The sequence below is a fragment of the Nomascus leucogenys genome, chromosome 17 (genome assembly GCF_006542625.1).
Source record: "Nomascus leucogenys isolate Asia chromosome 17, Asia_NLE_v1, whole genome shotgun sequence".
NCBI lineage: Eukaryota > Metazoa > Chordata > Mammalia > Primates > Hylobatidae > Nomascus > Nomascus leucogenys.
This window is the reverse complement of record NC_044397.1, coordinates 5,446,632-5,464,294: the sequence shown is the minus strand read 5'-3', so window position 1 is coordinate 5,464,294 and position 17,663 is coordinate 5,446,632. Positions and strand designations below refer to the sequence as shown.

At 46.0% G+C, this 17,663-nt stretch overlaps 1 protein-coding gene and 1 non-coding gene across 3 annotated transcripts in view; both read left to right on the top strand.

The window, feature by feature from the left end:
* The window catches only part of CCND3 (cyclin D3), a 113,791-nt gene that overhangs the window by 25,608 nt on the left and 70,520 nt on the right, over positions 1 to 17,663 (top strand). The window lies entirely within an intron of this gene.
* On the top strand, positions 4,087 to 4,193 carry LOC115831103. Its single transcript, XR_004026637.1, has one exon. It is a non-coding gene; the product is annotated as a U6 spliceosomal RNA (small nuclear RNA).

Below are 17,663 nucleotides of genomic sequence, written 5' to 3'. Positions count from 1 at the left end.
TGAACCATCATAGTGCTAGATACTGGTAAATATGAAAGATATTATAGGAGAAAGTGAGGGTGCTTTGGCCTGTGGATTCAGGCCAACTTGGATTCAGATCCTTGGAACTATTTCCTGGCAAGATGATCGTGGATCTCTCTCAGCAGAATCATGGGCAAACTTCAGCCTTGTGGAACTCAATCTGCAAATTGAGATCATACTGTCTCATCTCACAGGACTGTTTCAAGGATTAAAGACAGAGCAGTGATTTCCCCATGGTCAGCACTTAATATGTGATACTTGCTTCCTTTAAGCTAGCAAGGTGGTAACAAAGTTTGGAATTTTCCCTCCGTCCCTCTTCCCTGTGGCTGCCAGCCTCCTTCAGCCCTTTATGGGCACCCACCTGGATTACTGTGCATTTCTAAAGCTCAGAGACTGTTAGAGGCTTCCTAGGGCCTGCAAAATCAAATTCACCTTCTATTGGTGTTCTGTTCTCCTAGGATCTGGGCTCAACTCACCTTTCCAGGCCTTTACCCACAGCGAATCTTTATAACTCTCTCCCTGCTAGCTAGATCTGATAGATCCTGGGGTGTTCCTGCTTCCATTGCTTTGTGCACACTGTCCCCCTTCCTGGAATGCCCTTTATCCTCCTCTCTCCGTCCAAACTTGACCAGTCTTCAAAGCCCAGTTTAAATCCACTCAGCTCCTCCTCCCACATACCCTGCCTCCTGGGTGGTGTTTCCTAGTGTGTATTATGTGTGGATAACAACACCTATTATTGTCCTTACTAGACTAGGAGCTCTTTGAGGACAGGCTCTGTGTCTCACTGGTTTCCACCCTTCTCTCATTCATTCAGCACATGTGAAGGATGATTGCTGTGTGCCTTTGGGCCCGTCCGTGTTTCTCCAACAGTGCCCATCACTCTGTAGGATATCCTCTTAGGAAAAGTTGGTCCAACAAATGAGTGAGGGGAAACAGAACAGAAGGTGGCAAATACTAGTCCCCCTTATTCACAGATCCCTAGTGGATGCCTGGAACAGCGGATAGTACCAGACTTTCTGTATATTATGTTTCTTCCTATACGTACATACCAATGATAAAGTTTAATGTATAAATTACGTTCAGTAAGAGATTAACCACAATGACTAATAATAAAACAGAACAGTTATATATTGTAATAAAAGTTGTGTGAATGTGGTCTGTTTCTCTCTCTCTCTCAAAATATCTTTTTGTACTGCACGATGGGTAACTGAAACCAAAGATAGTGAAACTGAGGCTGGGCGCGGTGGCTCACACCTATAATCCCAGCACTTTGGGAGGCCAAGGCACGCAGATCACCTGAGGTCAAGAGTTCGAGGCCAGCCTGGCCAACATGGAGAAACCCTGTCTCTACTAAAAACACAAAAATTAGCCGGGCGTGGTGGCACGTGCCTGTAATCCCAGCTACTCGGGAGGCTGAGGCGGGAGAATCACTTGAACCCAGAAGGCAGAGGTTGGGGTGAGCTGAGATTGTGCCATTGCACTCCAGCCTGGGCAATAAGAGCGAAACTCCGTCTCAATAAATAAATAAATAAATAATTAAATAAAGTGAAACTGGATAAAGGGGGTGACTGCTCATGAAGTCTTGGGGTGCTGGCTGTCTGTGCTGTGGGAATTCTGAGGGAAGGGGAGTAGGGGAGGCTACGGGTGAGGGGAAGGCTTCCCGGAGAGCCGAGTGGTCTTCAGAGGTGAACTGGTAGAGTTTGGAGGGCTGGGATGCAAGGCAAGGGCAGGGTAGGAGCCATGACCATCTTGGCAAGGCCAGGGACTCTTGCTTCAGCCCCTCACCATCATCCAAGTGTCTAGATCTGGGGAGGGCATGTGGATGAAGGCTGGAACCATACAGAGTCCTTCCGGAGCAAGGGAGGACAGAGAGAGAGAGCCAAGAACCTTCTGCATGTTGGGTCAGATGCAGGCACCACGAAGGGCTAGGGAAACGTGCATTCATTTATTAAGACTTTGTTCTGGCCAGGCGCGGTGGCTCACGCCTGTAATCCCAGCTTTGGGAGGCCGAGGCAGGTGGATCACGAGGTCAGGAGATCGAGACCATCCTGGCTAACACGGTGAAACCCTGTCTCTACTAAAAATACAAAAAATTAGCTGGGCTTGGTGGCGGGTGCCTGTAGTCCCAGCTACTTGGGAGGCTGAGGCAGCAGAATGGCATGAACCCAGGAGGTGGAGGTTGCAGTGAGCCGAGACTGCACCACGGCACTCTAGCCTGGGCGACAGAGCAAGACTCTGTCTCAAAAAAAAAAAAAAAAAAAGACTTTGTTCTTAAGGTTTTTCTTTTTTCTTTTCTTTTTTTTTTTTTTTTTGAGACAGAGCCTCACTCTGTTGCCCAGGCTGGAGTGCAGTGGCGCGATCTCCGCTCACTGCAAGCTCCACCTCCTGGGTTCATGCCATTCTCCTGCCTCAGCCTGCCGAGTAGCTGTGACTACAGGCGCCGGCCACCATGCTCGGCTAATTTTTTTGTATTTTTAGTAGAGACGGGATTTCACCTTGTTAGCCAGGATGGTCTCGATCTCCTGACCTTGTGATCCGCCCACCTCGGCCTCCCAAAGTGCTGGGATTACAGGCGTGACCCACTGCTCCCGGCATGGTTTTTAAAAAAAATATAAAATGATTATTTTTAGGAATTTGGACAATATGGAAAATAGGAAAAAGTTAGAAAAATCACCCATAGTTCTTATCACCCGAAGACAGCCCTGGTTTACATTTTGTGATTTCCTTCTAGTCTTACATCTTTATTAATTTAAAAATTATTAATTTTTAGATTTAACTTTTAAATTAAATTAAATAGTAAAAATTGTAATTATAAATATAAAACAAACTTCCTTATTGTAAAAACACATTACAAATAGGAAGAAAATAAGAGTTCAAATTCCACCCCAATCATTAAGTCCTATCCCTCAGGGGAAATCAGTGTTAAGGGTTACTAGATGTCCTTCTGAACCTTTTTTTCTGTACCTACAAACTCACTGATAGTTTCATTCTTTTAAAATAGGATCATAGAATACTGTTCACATGCAATCATTTCTCTTTTTACAAAGTTAGGACCATTTTGCATGCCTGGTGTTATATTTCCTTTCCTTTTTTTTTTTTTTTTTTTGAGACAGAGTCTCGCTCTGTCACCCAGGCTGTAGTGCAGTGGTGCGATCTCGGCTCACTGCAACCTCCACCTCCGGGGTTCAAGCAATTCTCCTGCCTCAGCCTCCCAAGTAGCTGGGACTACAGGTGCACACCACCACATCCAGCTAATTTTTTGTATTTTTAGTAGAGACGGGGTTTCACCATGTTGGTCAGGCTGGTCTCGAACTCCTGACCTCAAGTGGTCTGCCCGCCTTGGCCTCTCAAAGTGCTGGGATTACAGGCGTGAGCCACCGCTCCAGGCCTACATTTCCTTTCTGTTTTACATTTTTTATGTTACGTGAATTTACTTAAGTATCTGACATTATACAAACTGAATCCACATTGATGATCTACTTATTTATAGATTGCAATTTTATAACAACTGTTAGAAAATATGGAGTAGTTTGCCCCAAAACACAAGAATATCTAATCTGTACATTTTAGAACATGACTTTAATGTTCCATTGATTAATCAAAATGATTTGAAAACCTTAACATTTAATATTTAGTTACAGTATTTAAAAAGTAGTGGGAGATATCTTTTTCTTTTTCTTTTTTTTTTTAACATGGAGTTTCGCTCTTGTTGCCCAGGCTGCAGTGCAATGGCACGATCTCGGCTCACCACAACCTCTGCCTCCTGGTTCAAGTGATTCTCCTGCCTCAGCCTCCCGAGTAGCTGGGATTACAGGCATGCTCCACCACACCTGGCTAATTTTGTATTTTTAGTAGAGATGGGGTTTCTCCATGTTGGTCAGGCTGGTCTTGAACTCCTGACCTCAGGTGATCTGTGTGCCTCGGCCTCCCAAAGTGCTGGGATTACAGGAGTGAGCCACTAGGCCCGACTGGAGATAGCTTTTTCAATTTTGTGTCAGGTATATAAAACTAAAGGAAAAGGCATTTTTCTGATATCTCTCAAGTGAAATAAAAATGGCCTCTCAGGTGCTCACTTCGGCAGCACATATACTAAAATTGGAATGATACAGAGAAGATTAGCATGGCCCCTGCGCAGGGATGACACGCAAATTCATGAAGCGTTCTGTATTTTTTCCTGGCTAACACAGTGAAACCCCGTCTCCACTAAAAATACAAAAAAATTAGCTGGGCATGGTGGCAGGCGCCTGTAGTCCCAGCTACCGGGGAGGCTGAGGCAGGAGAATGGCGTGAACCCAGGAGGCGGAGCTTGCAGTGAGCCGAGATTGTGCCACTGCACTCCAGCCTGGGTGACAGAGCAAGACTCTGTCTCAAACAAACAAACAAACAAACAAATAAAGGCCTCTCAGGTGAACATTTTACTTTTATTTATTATTTATTTTGAGACGGAGTCTCATTCTATCACCCAGGCTGGAGTGCAATGGTGCAATCTCGGCTCACTGCAGCCTCCGCCTCCCAGGTTCAAGGGATTCTCCTGCCTCAGCCTCCTGAGTAGCTGGGACTACAGGCATGTGCCACCATGCCTGGCTAATTTTTGTGTTTTTAGTAGAGATGGAGTTTCACCAGAGTGGCCAGGATGGTCTTGATCTCCTTACCTCGTGATCTGCCTGCCTTGGCCTCCCAAAGTGCTGGGATTACAGGTGTGAGCCACCACACCCGGCCACATTTTCTTGCTAAAATACAAAATGTTAATTATTATTTTGGAAAAAGTTAAAATTTCCAGCCTTTGCCTTCTACCTACACAACATTTTAATAAACTGTTTTTTGTATGTCAATATATAGATTTCTTAAATGCCTATGTCACATTCCACCCATATTTTACTCAGGTCATTGCACTATTTCCAGACACTTCTGTTTTGGGCTAGGTCCATGAGACACAATGCCTGCCTTCTGAAGCTCACAGGCTGATTGGGACCCCACAACCTGACCAGTTTCCACTTAGTGCAATACATGGCAGTAGTGGATCTTGTGCTGGATGCAATGGAAGCTTGCAGGATGTGGGGTGGCTGGGGATGCAGTCAAGGAAGGCTTTGTGGAGACAAGACATTTTTGCAGTGGATCTTGAAGGACAAGCAAGAAGTCCCAGATGCAGAGGCCAGAGGACTGCGTGGAGAACTGCCAGCAGCAATGTGACTGATTATCAGCCAGCTCCCCTGGTTCTGTGGTTTGTTTCTGCTTTTCCTTTAGAGATGACAGATTCTGCGAACAAGAGCTCCAGCTGTTTATCAGGGGCCCTCCCAGGCCCCAAGTGCCAGGGGCTCCCACTCCCTGCTGGAGAGGCTGTGGGCCCCTGATTAGGGAGACAGCTGAGGCAGGGGACCGTGGGCACTGCAAGCGGGAGTACTGGCAGGGCAGAGTGAGGGACAGAGGTGGAGACCTGCAGGATGCTGTGTTGGGGAGGGCCAGGGCAAGGGACAGAAACAGACCTTGTCCCTCTGTACTCCAGGACATGCCCCTGCCCTCCTCTGCCTGGTGAGATGCTGCTCTATCAAGGCTCCTTCAGATGTCACTCCTCTGTGACTCCATTCATTTATCTAACGTTTCCCCCTGGCATCATTCAGAAATAATTTTTCTCCTTTGCCCACTTAGCAGGTCATTATGTTGTAGTTGAGAGTGTGAACTTTGGAATCAAGAATAATAATAGCAGACTGGGTGTGGTGACTCACGTCTGTAATCCCAGCACTTTGGAAGGCCATGGCGGTTGGATAACTTGAGGTCAGGAGTTTGAGACCAGCCTAGCCAACATGGTAAAACCCTGTCTCTACTAAAAATACAAAAATTAGCCAGGCATGATGGTGGGTGCCTGTAATCCCAGCTACTCGGGAGGCTGAGGTGGGAGATTGCTTGAACCTTGGAGCTGGAGGTTGCGGTGAGCCGAGATGGCGCCAATGTACTCCAGCCTGGGCAATAACTCCGTTTCAAAAAAAAAAGTAATAGATAGTAATAGCAGCTAACATTTATCAAGCATTTACCATATGCTAGGCACCGTGTTGAGTGTTGTGAGTCTACTTTCTTACTTAATACTTCCCAACCGTCAGTGAGGTAGGAATTATTATTATCCCATGTTGTAGAGGAGGAAACTGAAGGACAGAGATATTAGTAAACTTGAATTATCACAGCAGAGATTCAAACCCCTGTCTGCATCTCAATTTCCTCATTTATAACACAAAGATGAAAATAATACCTCTTTATGTTGGCCAAAAGATACAAAAATTCAGCTAGATGGGAAGAATAAGTTCAAGAGACGTATCGTACAACATGGTGACTATGGTTAGTAAAAAACATACTGTGGCCGGGCGCAGTGGCTCACACCTGTAATCCCGGCACTTTGGGAGGCCGAGGCAGGTGGATCACCTGAGGTCAGGAGTTCAAGACCAGCCATGTCAACATGGTGAAACCTCTTCTCTACTAAAATACAAAAATTGGCTGGGGGTGGTGGCACACAGCTGTAATCCCAGCTACTCGGGAAGCTGAGGCAGAATTGCTTGAACCCGGGATGCAGAGCCTGCAGTGAGCCGATATCACGCCACTGCACTCCAGCCTGGGCGACAGAGTGAGACTCCATCTCAAAAAAAAAAAAAAAAAAATTAAAAAATAAATAAAATAAAAACGTATTGTATACGTGAAAACTGCTATGAGCGCAGTGTTTATGTTCTCACCACACACACAAAAATATGTGAGGCAATGCATATGTTAATTAGCTTGATTTAGCCATTCCACAATATATATATATTTCAAAATATCACACTGTGCCCGGCGCGGTGGCTCACGCTTGTAATCCCAGCACTTTGGGAGGCCGAGGCGGGCGGATCACGAGGTCAGGAGATCGAGACCACGGTGAAACCCCGTCTCTACTAAAAATACAAAAAAATTAGCCAGGCGTGGTGGCAGGCGCCTGTAGTCCCAGCTACTCGGAGAGGCTGAGGCAGAAGAATGGCGTCAACCCGGGAGGCGGAGCTTGCAGTGAGCCGAGATCGCGCCACTGCACTCCAGCCTGGGCGACAGAGCGAGACTCTGTCTCAAAAAAAAAAAAAAAAAAAAAAAATCACATTGTACACAATAAATATGAACAATTTTTGTCAATTTAAAAAAAACAATAACTTTTTTTTATTTTTTGAGACGGAGTCTCGCTCTGTCACCCAGGCTGGAGTGCAGTGGCGTGATCTCTGCTCACTGCAAGCTCCGCCTCCCAGGTTCATGCCATTCTCCTGCCTCAGCCTCCAGAATAGCTGGGACTACAGGCGCCCGCCACCACGCCTGGCTAATTTTTTATATTTTTAGTAGAGACGAGGTTTCAACGTGTTAGCCAGGATGATCTCCATCTCCTGACCTCGTGATCTGCCCACCTCGGCCTCCCAAAGTGCCGGGATTACAGGCATGAGCCACTGCGTCCAGCCGACTTTTTTTTTTTGAGATGGAGTCTTCCTCTGTCGCCTAGGCTGGAGTGCAGTGGCGCGATTTAGGCTCACTGCAACCTCCGACTCCAGAGTTCAAGCGATTCTCCTGCCTCAGCCTCCCGAGTAGCTGGGACTACAGGACACGTGTGACCATGCCCCACTAATTTTTGTATTTTTTAGTAGAAACGGGGTTTCACCATATTGGCCAGGCTGGTCTCTAACTCCTGACCTCGTGATCCTCCCACCTCGGCCTCCCAAAGTGCTGGGATTACAGGCATGAGCCACTGTGCCTGGCCATAACTTTTTTAAAAAATAAAGTATTTTTTTGCAAGGGTAGTTGCAGGACCTGAATGAGGTAATGTATATCAAGCACTTGTCACATAGTCCTCATTCAGCTAATGTCGACTCCCCTGCCTCCTGTTACAGCCCCCACCACTCACTCAGAATCATCAATCCTTGGGTGGTGCTACTTTGAGTTTATATGCATGGCAGAGTGGTTAAGGGTGTCCATGCTGGAGCTGGACTGCCTGGGTTTAAAAATCCTGGCCCAGATTCATGCTAGATATATGACCTTGAGCAAGTTCTTTTAACCTCTTTGAGCCTCAGTTTCTTTATCTAGAATATGAAGATAAAAATAGAAGGATTCTTGTAGGATTAAAATGAATATGTGTGTGTTTGTGCATGTACATGTATATTTGCTATTGATATTGACTAGAAACTTTTTGAGGGCAGAATCAATTTCAGGAAGGTGTCACCTGGGTTCTCACTGCCTTAGTGAAGATATGTATGGCTGAGTGATCCAGATGATGGTATAATAACAAGGATAACAAGTATATATGTTGGAAATACTTGCTTATTATAATAAGAGATTTTGAAAAATGTATGAATAAAATGAAAATGAAACACTACTCAGAAATAATCACTGTTAACATTTTGGTATATTTCCTTCTAGCCTGTCACCCAAGCTGGAGTGCAGTGGCTTGATCATAGCTCAATGAAGCCTCGAACTCCAGGATTCAAGCCATCCCCCTACCTCAGCCTCCCAGTGCTGGGATTACAGGCATGAGCCACCATGCCCAGCTCCTTCCCATCTTATTTTTATGTAGACAACTATTTTCCTATAACTGGGATCATGTGCTGTGTTACAGTTTTGTGTCCCCCACTGAACTGGTATGTAGATAAGATGAGCATTTTCCAATGCCATTAATATATTCTTTGAAATAGAGTTGTTAATGGCATTTTGTTTTGTTTTACTGATTGAAAGACTATACACTAAGGAGTTAATATATTGTTGCCATTCTGGAGATAGGGAGGACTTGTTTGTTTGTTTGTTTGTTTGTTTTTGAGATGGAGTCTCACTCTGTTGTCAGGCTGGAGTGCAGTGGCACGATCTCGGCTCACTGCAACCTCCGCCTCCCGAGTTCACGCCATTCTCCTGCCTCAGCCTCCTGAGTAGCTGGGACTACAGGCGCCCGCCACCACGCCCAGCTAATTTTTGTATTTTTCATAGAAATGGGGTTTTACCATGTTAGCCAGGATGGTCTCAGTCTCTTGACCTCGTGATCCGCCTGCCTCGGCCTCCCAAAGTGCTGGGATTACAGGTGTGAGCCACCACGCCTGGCCCTGAGTCATTCTTGAATGAATGGCTTGGAGCTGGAAGGGACTGCTGAAATGTAGATCGAGAGAGCCAGAAATTAGATCTCAATAGGCTGAACTAATGATGAAAATTTAAAAATATAAAATTCAACAAGAACAAAGTTTATTCTGAAGTTAACAAAAGGATTCTGCAAAGCAATCACCTCAAACCTCTCTTGTTAGAAGACTGGGTGTGAATTACAAATAAATTATAGAAATACGGGATAGGTGAGATGTGGCTTAACAGTTATTTATTTGCTCAACATGTATTTATTGAATGTCTACTATGTGCCAAGACTTGTTTGTTCTAGGTGGTGGGGATTCAGAACGAGCCAACACCCCTGCCCTCTTATAGCTTACATTCTAGCAATGTCTAGAGACAGTAAATAAGCAAATGAACATACAATGGGATGTCTCATAGTGAAAACTGCTGAGACCAATGGCAGTTAACCATGGTTCACAAGAGAAAACCGTGGTTTAAGTTGGCTCTAAACTCAGGAATCAACTGTGTGATTCAGTTTTGAAAAAAAGCCTAACTCTACCTTCGGCTGTGTGAATGGAATGTCCAGCACTTGGGAGATCATGTTCCCTCTGCTATCTGATTATCAAGTTGGATCCTGGGGCACTGCATTTACACTTTAGAGAGACACTGATGAACTGGAACTTACTTAGGAAAGGATGACTAAGATCATTAGGGGTCCCGTATCGCGCCTAAACAGCCAATAGGGCCAGGATCAGCGGGCAGAGGCCTCACTACCCAGAAAACAGGACTGGACCAGTGGGTAGAGGCTCCAGGAAGGAAGGTTTCAGCTCAGTAGGTCAAGGAATGTTCTAGTGGTCAGAACTGACCAGTAATAGAACAGGCTGTGAGAGGGGGTGACTTTCCCATCTCCAGAAATATATAAGAAGAGCCTGGGGCCGGGCGCGGTGGCTCACGCTTGTAATCCCAGCACTTTGGGAGGCCGAGGTGGGTGGATCACGAGGTCAGGAGATCGAGACCACGGTGAAACCCCGTCTCTACTAAAAATACAAAAAATTAGCAGGGCGTGGTGGCGGGCGCCTGCAGTCCCAGCTACTCGGAGAGGCTGAGGCAGGAGAATGGCGTGAACCCAGGAGGCGGAGCTTGCAGTGAGCCGAGATCGCGCCACTGCACTCCAGCCTGGGTGACAGAGCGAGACTCCCTCTCAAAAAAAAAAAGAAGAGCCTGGATTCATCTGTGTCAGGATAGCATATAATGAATCTGGTAGAAGCTTGGATCAATTTGTATGTGCAGGTCCTTTTAGTTCCAGGTCATACTATGCATGAGAAGAAAAAAGGATTTTCTGCAAAGATCTTGTAATGTACATAATTCCACACTACCCACATTTTAATAGCCAACAACCACCAAGGGCATAAGCAGAATTCCAGCATGTAGAAATTACAAGTTCTCAGAACTCCTTCACTCATCACTTTATTTTATTTATTTATTTACTTGAGATAGAGTCTCGCCCTGTCTCCCAGACTGGAGTACAGTGGCGCCATCTCTGCTCACTACAACCTCCACCTCCCGGGTTCAAGCGATTCTCCTGCCTCAGCCTCCCGAGTAGCTGGGATTACAGGCACGTACAGGCACTGGCTAATTTTTTTGTTTTTGTTTTTGTGTTTAATTTTTGAGATGGAGTCTCTTTCACCCAGGCTGGAGTGAAATGGTGTGATCTTGGCTCACTGCAACCTCCACTCCCCGCCCCCACCCCACCCCAGGTTCAAGTGATTCTCCTGCCTCAGCCTCCCAAGTAGCTGGGATTACAGGCACCTGCCACCACACCCAGCTAATGTTTGTATTTTTAGTAGAGATGGGGTTTCGCCATATTGGCCAGGCTGGTCTCCAATGTTATGCTTTACAGAAATGAAAACAAAGTCCCAGATCATGGATTATATTCAGTTGTCCTGTCTCCCCAAGTTTTGTTTAACCTGAAATGATTCCTTAGTTTTTGTCTTCCATGACATCAGCATTTTTGAAGAGTGGGCAAGGAACTCTTAAGCAAAGTCTTAAAAAATGAGCTAATGCAGCTGGGCATGGTGGCTCAATGCCTGTAACCCTGTTTGACAGGGCCCATCATGCTCCGAATTTGACAGATGAGGAAATGCAGGCGTGGAAAGGCTACCTTGCTCAGGACCTTACCTCAAGATGATCCTATGACATTTTCCTGGTGTATTTCCTCCTCACTCTGAGTCTTTGCAGGTTTCTGTAGAAGGGAGCTCAGCGCCAGTGAGTGCTGTCGTCGGTGGCCTCCTACTCTGAGATTTTCAGGGCTTGGGAGTACCCCTCTCCCTCCACTGCCTCAGTTTACACCCATCTATTCATGGCTGTCTGCATTTGCAGGTGGAGGGCTCAGTACTCTGCATCTTCAATTCTGGGGTGGTGGAGGTAGGAGGATTTTGGTCCTTAATGTTCACTGCTTCCTTCCTTCCCACCAGAGCAATTTACTAACGCTTTGTATCTCACACCATGCCTGAGTTTCTCCAGTTAGGGCCCGTTATGTCAAATGTATCATCTCCTGCAGAGTGTGTCAAAAATACATAATCCCGGACCCCACTCCAGACCTCCTGAATCAAAATCTCTGGTGGAGTGACCAGGGCTTGCCTCTTTAATAAATTCCCAGTTAGTCAGGCTTGGTGGCTCGTGCCTATAATCTCAGCATTTTGGGAGGCTGGGGCAGGAGGATTGCTGGAGGCCAGGAGTTTGAGACCAGCCTGGGCAACAAAGTGAGATCCCATCTCTACAAATAAATTTTTAAAATTAGCCAGGCATGGTGGCCTAGGTACTTGCTGTGGTCCTAGCTACTTGGCAGGCTGAGGCAGGAGAATTGCTTGAGCCCAGGAGTTTGAGGCTGCAGTGAGCTGTGATTGCACCAATGTACTCCAGCCTGGGTGACAGAGTGAGATTCTGTCTCAGTCAATCAATCAGTCAATGGAAATTCATTCATTCATTCATTCATTCACTACCAGCTATTCTTACAGATTTGAGAATCACTTTTGAAAGCCTTCATTTGATCCTTGTGAAATGACCGATTGACTGCTTGGATGAACTCCTGAAGTGTTTGTATGGAGGACAGACCAAGAGGAAACTTAATATTTCCTCTCAGTTTTCCTGTGAAACTAAAACTGCGCTAAAAAACAGTCTATTTAGAAAAAAAGAAGAAGATCGTTGCCTATAGAGGAACTAAAGAATGTTGTGGAATGTTGTAGGGCTTAACCACCCGGAACCTCTGCAGTGCTGATGGCAGTGATGTCACTTTCAGTAGGAGAAGGTGTCTGAGCAGGTCCCAATCTATCTGACTCCTGCTGACCTTGCCCAAGCTCTGAGAGCCTGGGTGACAGAAGACAGTTGCTCCACCCCGCAGAGGAGCACAGCTGTTTCCCCAGCCCCTCATTCAGCCACCTGAAATCATTCACAGTTTTCCTGTCAGTTAACCCGGCCCTGCTGCAGTGTGGGAAGGGGCCCTGCTAGATGGGGTGGGGCCATGTTTCATTTACTATCGGGCTTGGTGACTTTCCTTGGGCCTCAGCTGAACAGGTGCAGGCCGAGGCAGCTGGGTGAAATGAGGACAATCTTCCTCTCCCTTCCTCCCTCCTCTCCTTCCAACTCCCTCCCCTAACCCAGCCACACGAAGCCACATCCCATTTCCTCCCCCTCATTCAAAAGCTTCACTCCCTACTCTGTCCTCCATGCTGCAGAGGGCAGTGCCCCAGGGCAGGGGACACAGTTACGGGAAAGTGGAAAGCAGTGGGTTTCCCCTGCCCCCCTCCCTTTCTGTTTTATTTGGTGGGCGTGTGAAGAGATGGAAGTGTTGTCATGAGAAGAGAGGGAGGGCTCTCCCAGGTACTACCTAGGTCACTGACTTTGCCTGCAACCTCTAAGCTCACAAAAGAAACCACTTATGAAGTTGATAACCCACCCCCTTCAGGGCTGACTCCTGCTTGTCCTCTAGGAGAACGAACATGGGGGTGCCTGAGGGATGAAGAAATCACACCCAAATCCACATTCTAGAACAAAGGTTCTCCAAGCTTAGCCGGCATTCCTTGGAGGGCCTGTTAAACACTGATTGCTGAGAGATTCTGATTCAGTAGGACTGACTGGGGCCCAAGAATCTGCATTTCTAAGTTGTTGATGCTGCTTCTACTGGTATAGGGACCACACTTTGAGAATCACTATTCTAGGGCTTCCCTTAAGGTTTTTGTTTGTTTATTTTTTTTGAGACAGGGTTTCACTCTATCGCCTAGCCTGGAGTTCAGTGGCACAATCTTGGCCCACTGCAACCTCCACCTCCTGGGTTCAAGCGATCTGCCCACCTTAGCCTCCCGAGTAGCTGGGACTATGGACATGCGCCACCACCCCCGGCTAATTTTTGTTTTGTTTTGTTTTGTTTGTTTTGAAACGGAGTTTCGGTCTTGTTGCCCAGACTGGAGTGGAATGGCGCCATCTTGGCTCACTGCAAACTCTGCCCCCCAGATTCAAGTGATTCTCCTGCCTCAGCCTCCTGAGTAGCTGGGATTACAGGCGCCCGCCACCACACCTGGCTAATTTTTGTATTTTTAGTAGAGACAGGGTTTCACCATGTTGGCCAGGCTGGTCTTGAACTCCTGACCTCAGGTGATCCGCCCACCTCGGCCTCCCAAAGCCCTGGGATTACAGGCGTGAGCCACCGCTTCTGGCCCAATTTTTGTATTTTTTGTAAAGACGGGGTTTCACCATGTTGCCCAGGCTGGTCTTAAACTCCTGGGCTCAGGCAATCCAACTGCCTCAGCCTCCCAAAGTGCTGGGGTTATAGGCATGAGCCACCACACCCAGCCTCACGTTAAGGTTTCTGATAAGTAGGCCTGACCTAGGCACAGTTGAAGGAAGAGCAGTCCACTCAAGGAAGTTGAGCCCCCAGCAGTGACCCTTATCACTCAGGCTCTAATCACAGCCCTTCCCCCTTACACTTCTGTATAGCTTAGCTACATTTGGATGGGACTCTGGCTTAAGAGAAGAAGGCGGAAAGAAGACTCTCTCTGTCTGCATGTTCCCTATCCCCACGGGCAGCCCCCCTCCAAGCAATACCTCCTTCCATCTTGAACCTTTTGTTTCTAGAGCTCCTTTCCTGCCAATTCTAGGGAAAGAGGTGCCCCTGTGTTCCCTGAAGTTTACCTTTCAACTATATTCTGTGGAATGTTAGGCAGTGGTGACTTGGGAGGGATCCACCATGAGGTAGCATGAAACTGCTCAACTATAGATAGGAAATGTTCCTGCTTCTGTAAAAACAACCAACCATAAAACCATAAACGAATATATACATAAGTATTTACATGCACATAGACCCTTTCCAGACCAATCAACAGCAGTTAGCTCTGTTGGAAGATTTCAGCAGGATAGAATATTTCACTCTTTATTTTCTCTAATCCTACATTTTAACAAGCCCATCTTACTTTGTAATTAAAAACCAGCCTACCTTACTTTGTAATTAAAAATGAACACACTGCAAGTAAAAGAATATGGTGCAGCTCTGGAAAGCTGCACACTAAGCTGTTGACAGTGGGGACTACGGGGTGAGGCTGAGGGTTCTGTCACTTTATACATACACACTCTGGACTGTTTGAATTTGTCTCAAGAGGCACTTTTTCTTTTCTTTTTTTTTTTTTTTTTGAGACAGAGTTTCGCTCTTGTTGCCCAGGCTGGAGTGCAGTGGCATGATCTCAGCTCACTGCAACGTCCGCCTCCTGGGTTTAAGTGATTCTCTTACCTCAGCCTCCCGAGTAGCTGGGATTACAGGCACCCGCCACACGCAGCCAATTTTTGTATTTTTAGTAGAGATGGGGGTTTCGCCATGTTGGCCAGGCTGATCTCGAACCCCTGACCTGAGGTGATCTGCCCACCTCGACCTCCCAAAGTGCTGAGATTACAGGTGTGAGCCACCGTGCCTAGCCAAGAGGTACTACTATTTTTTATATTAAAAAATAAGGTAGAGATATAGGCAATAAAGGAAACAGAACAGCCTCCTTTCTTCTTCTCCCCACTTCCCCCAGCCCCCGGCTCCCCCGCCAGCTGCTGTCCCCAGCCTTCACACCCTGCCAGCTGCTCTGCCGGCTCATTTCTTCCTGTCACCGTCAGGTTTCTTCACTGAGTGGCCTTCACCTGCTGTCTCCGTTTCTTCAACAGCCACTCTTTTTATTTTAAAGCAACATTATGTGCTTTTGTTTGTGGATCACTAGCATTCCAAAAAAGAAAGAAAATCCCACAGACTTTAAAGCAGCATCCGTGAGCTGCTCTCAATCCTCTCCAGCCCTTTCTGGCTCTCACAGCACACGCATGTCCTTTCATAATTGTAATCTGCACAAATGCTATTTTGTGTCCTGAACTTTTGTACGTCACCTAATTTTATAAGCCCGCCTATGTATGGACACAGCATCATTTTTTCTATGAATGGTACTATGGTTGCTTAGCCAGGCCCTGATTGTCAGGCCCTTGGGTAGTTTCCAATTTTCTGCTATTTATTCATTCACCATTTAACCCCCCGCATTTGGGCTCCGCCTCCTGCCAGTTTTTAAAAATTGCCCGTTTAAAGGTCAGTGCTATCAGACTTCCCTCCAATTCTACTAGCCTCTGCTCAGCCCTTGACTAAGCCCTTGTCCTGACTTCAATTGGACTTGGCCTTACTGGCCACCCTCACGGCCATCCACCCACCCATCTGTCAAGCTCTTGGTGAAATCCCAGCCTCCCTTCATTTCCTTTTGTTCTTTTTCTTTCTTTAATCATTTTTTAAAACACAGACCTTTTTACATTTTTGTTGTAAAACAATAAAACAACCAATAAGTGTACAATATAGAAAGTAAAAACATGTTGTTTCAAATGTTAAAATTGACTAATGAAGCATATATAGACAAAAGAATAGAAGTGCATATATATGTATGTAGGTGTATATATACATGTGTGTATGTATATTATGAAGTAGTATAATAAAACTAAACATACTTACCCTGCAACTTGAGAAATATGTCACCAGTTATATAGGAGCTTCCTGTGTCCCCTTTTCTGTGCCATCCCTCTAACAAATCTCATTGAGATACTATGAATTGTGTTCATTTTATCATTCACCTAATTAATTTTTTTTTTTTTTTTTTTGAGACGGAGTCTCGCTCTGTCACCCAGGCTGGAGTGCAGTGGCGCGATCTTGGCTCACTGCAAGCTCTGCCTCCCGGGTTCACACCATTCTCCTGCCTCAGCCTCCCGAGTAGCTGGGACTACAGGCGCCTGCCACCACACCCAGCTAATTTTTTGTATTTTTAGTAGAGACGGGGTTTCACTGTGTTAGCCAGGATGGTCTTGATCTCCTGACCTCGTGACCCACCCGCCTCGGCCTCCCAAAGTGCTGCAGGCGTGAGCCACCGCGCCCGGCCGGCTAATTAATTTTAATAGTGTGTGGACTTGAAGAGATTCCATGTAGACAGTCATATCATCTATTAATAATGAAGTTGGTTTTTTTCAATTCTATACCTTTCATTTATTTTCCTTTGTTTTGTGTTTTGCTAGAGCCTCCAATTTAATGTCAGCTAGAAGCAAGGACAACAGGCATCCTTGCCTTATTCCTGAACTTAAAGGATAATGCTTCTAATGGCTTCCCACTCATAATAATGATTGCTGTAGTTTTAGGGTAGATGCTCTTTAATAGATAAAGGAAGTTTCTTTTATTTCTAGTTTGTTGCTAAATCTTTTTTTTTAAATCTCTAAATCTACCTTAATGTTGTTAAATCTTATCACATGCTTTTTCTACATCTATTGAGATGAGATTATATGAGTTTTTGTTTTTCATCTATGAGTGTTATAAATTACATTAATAATAATTATTATTTTAAGACAGGGTCTTGGTCTGCACTCAGGCTGGAGTGCCATGGTGCAGTCATAGCTCACTGTAGCCTTGAGCTCTGGTGCTCAAGGAATCCTACCCCCTCAGCCTCCCAAGTAGCTGGGACCACAGGCACACAACACCACACCCTGCTAATTAAAAAAAATTTTTTTTGTAGAAATGGGGTCTCAGGCTGGGCGCAGTGGCTCACACCTGTAATCCCAACACTTTGGGAGGCTGAGGCGTGTGGTCACCTGAGGTCAGGAGTTCGACTAGCCTGGCCAACATGGTGAAACCCTGTCTCTACTAAAAATACAAAAAATTAGCCAGGCATGGTGGCAGGTGCCTGTAATCCCGGCTGCTTGGGAGGCTGAGGCATGAGAATCGCTTGAATCTGGGAGGTGGACATTGCAGTGAGCTGAGATCGCACCTTTGCACTCCAGCCTGGGCAACGAGCAAAACTCCGTCTCAAAAAAAATAAGAAATGGGGCCTCACCATGTTGCCGAGGGTTATCAAACTTCCTGGCTCAAGTGATTCTCCTACCTTGGCCTCCTCAAGTTCTGAGATTACAGGAATGAGCCACTGCAATTGGCCTACATTAATTTTTTTTTTTTTTTTTTTTTTTGAGACAGGGTCTCACCCTGTCTCCCAGGCTGGAGTGCAGTGGCACGATCTCAGCTCACAGCAACC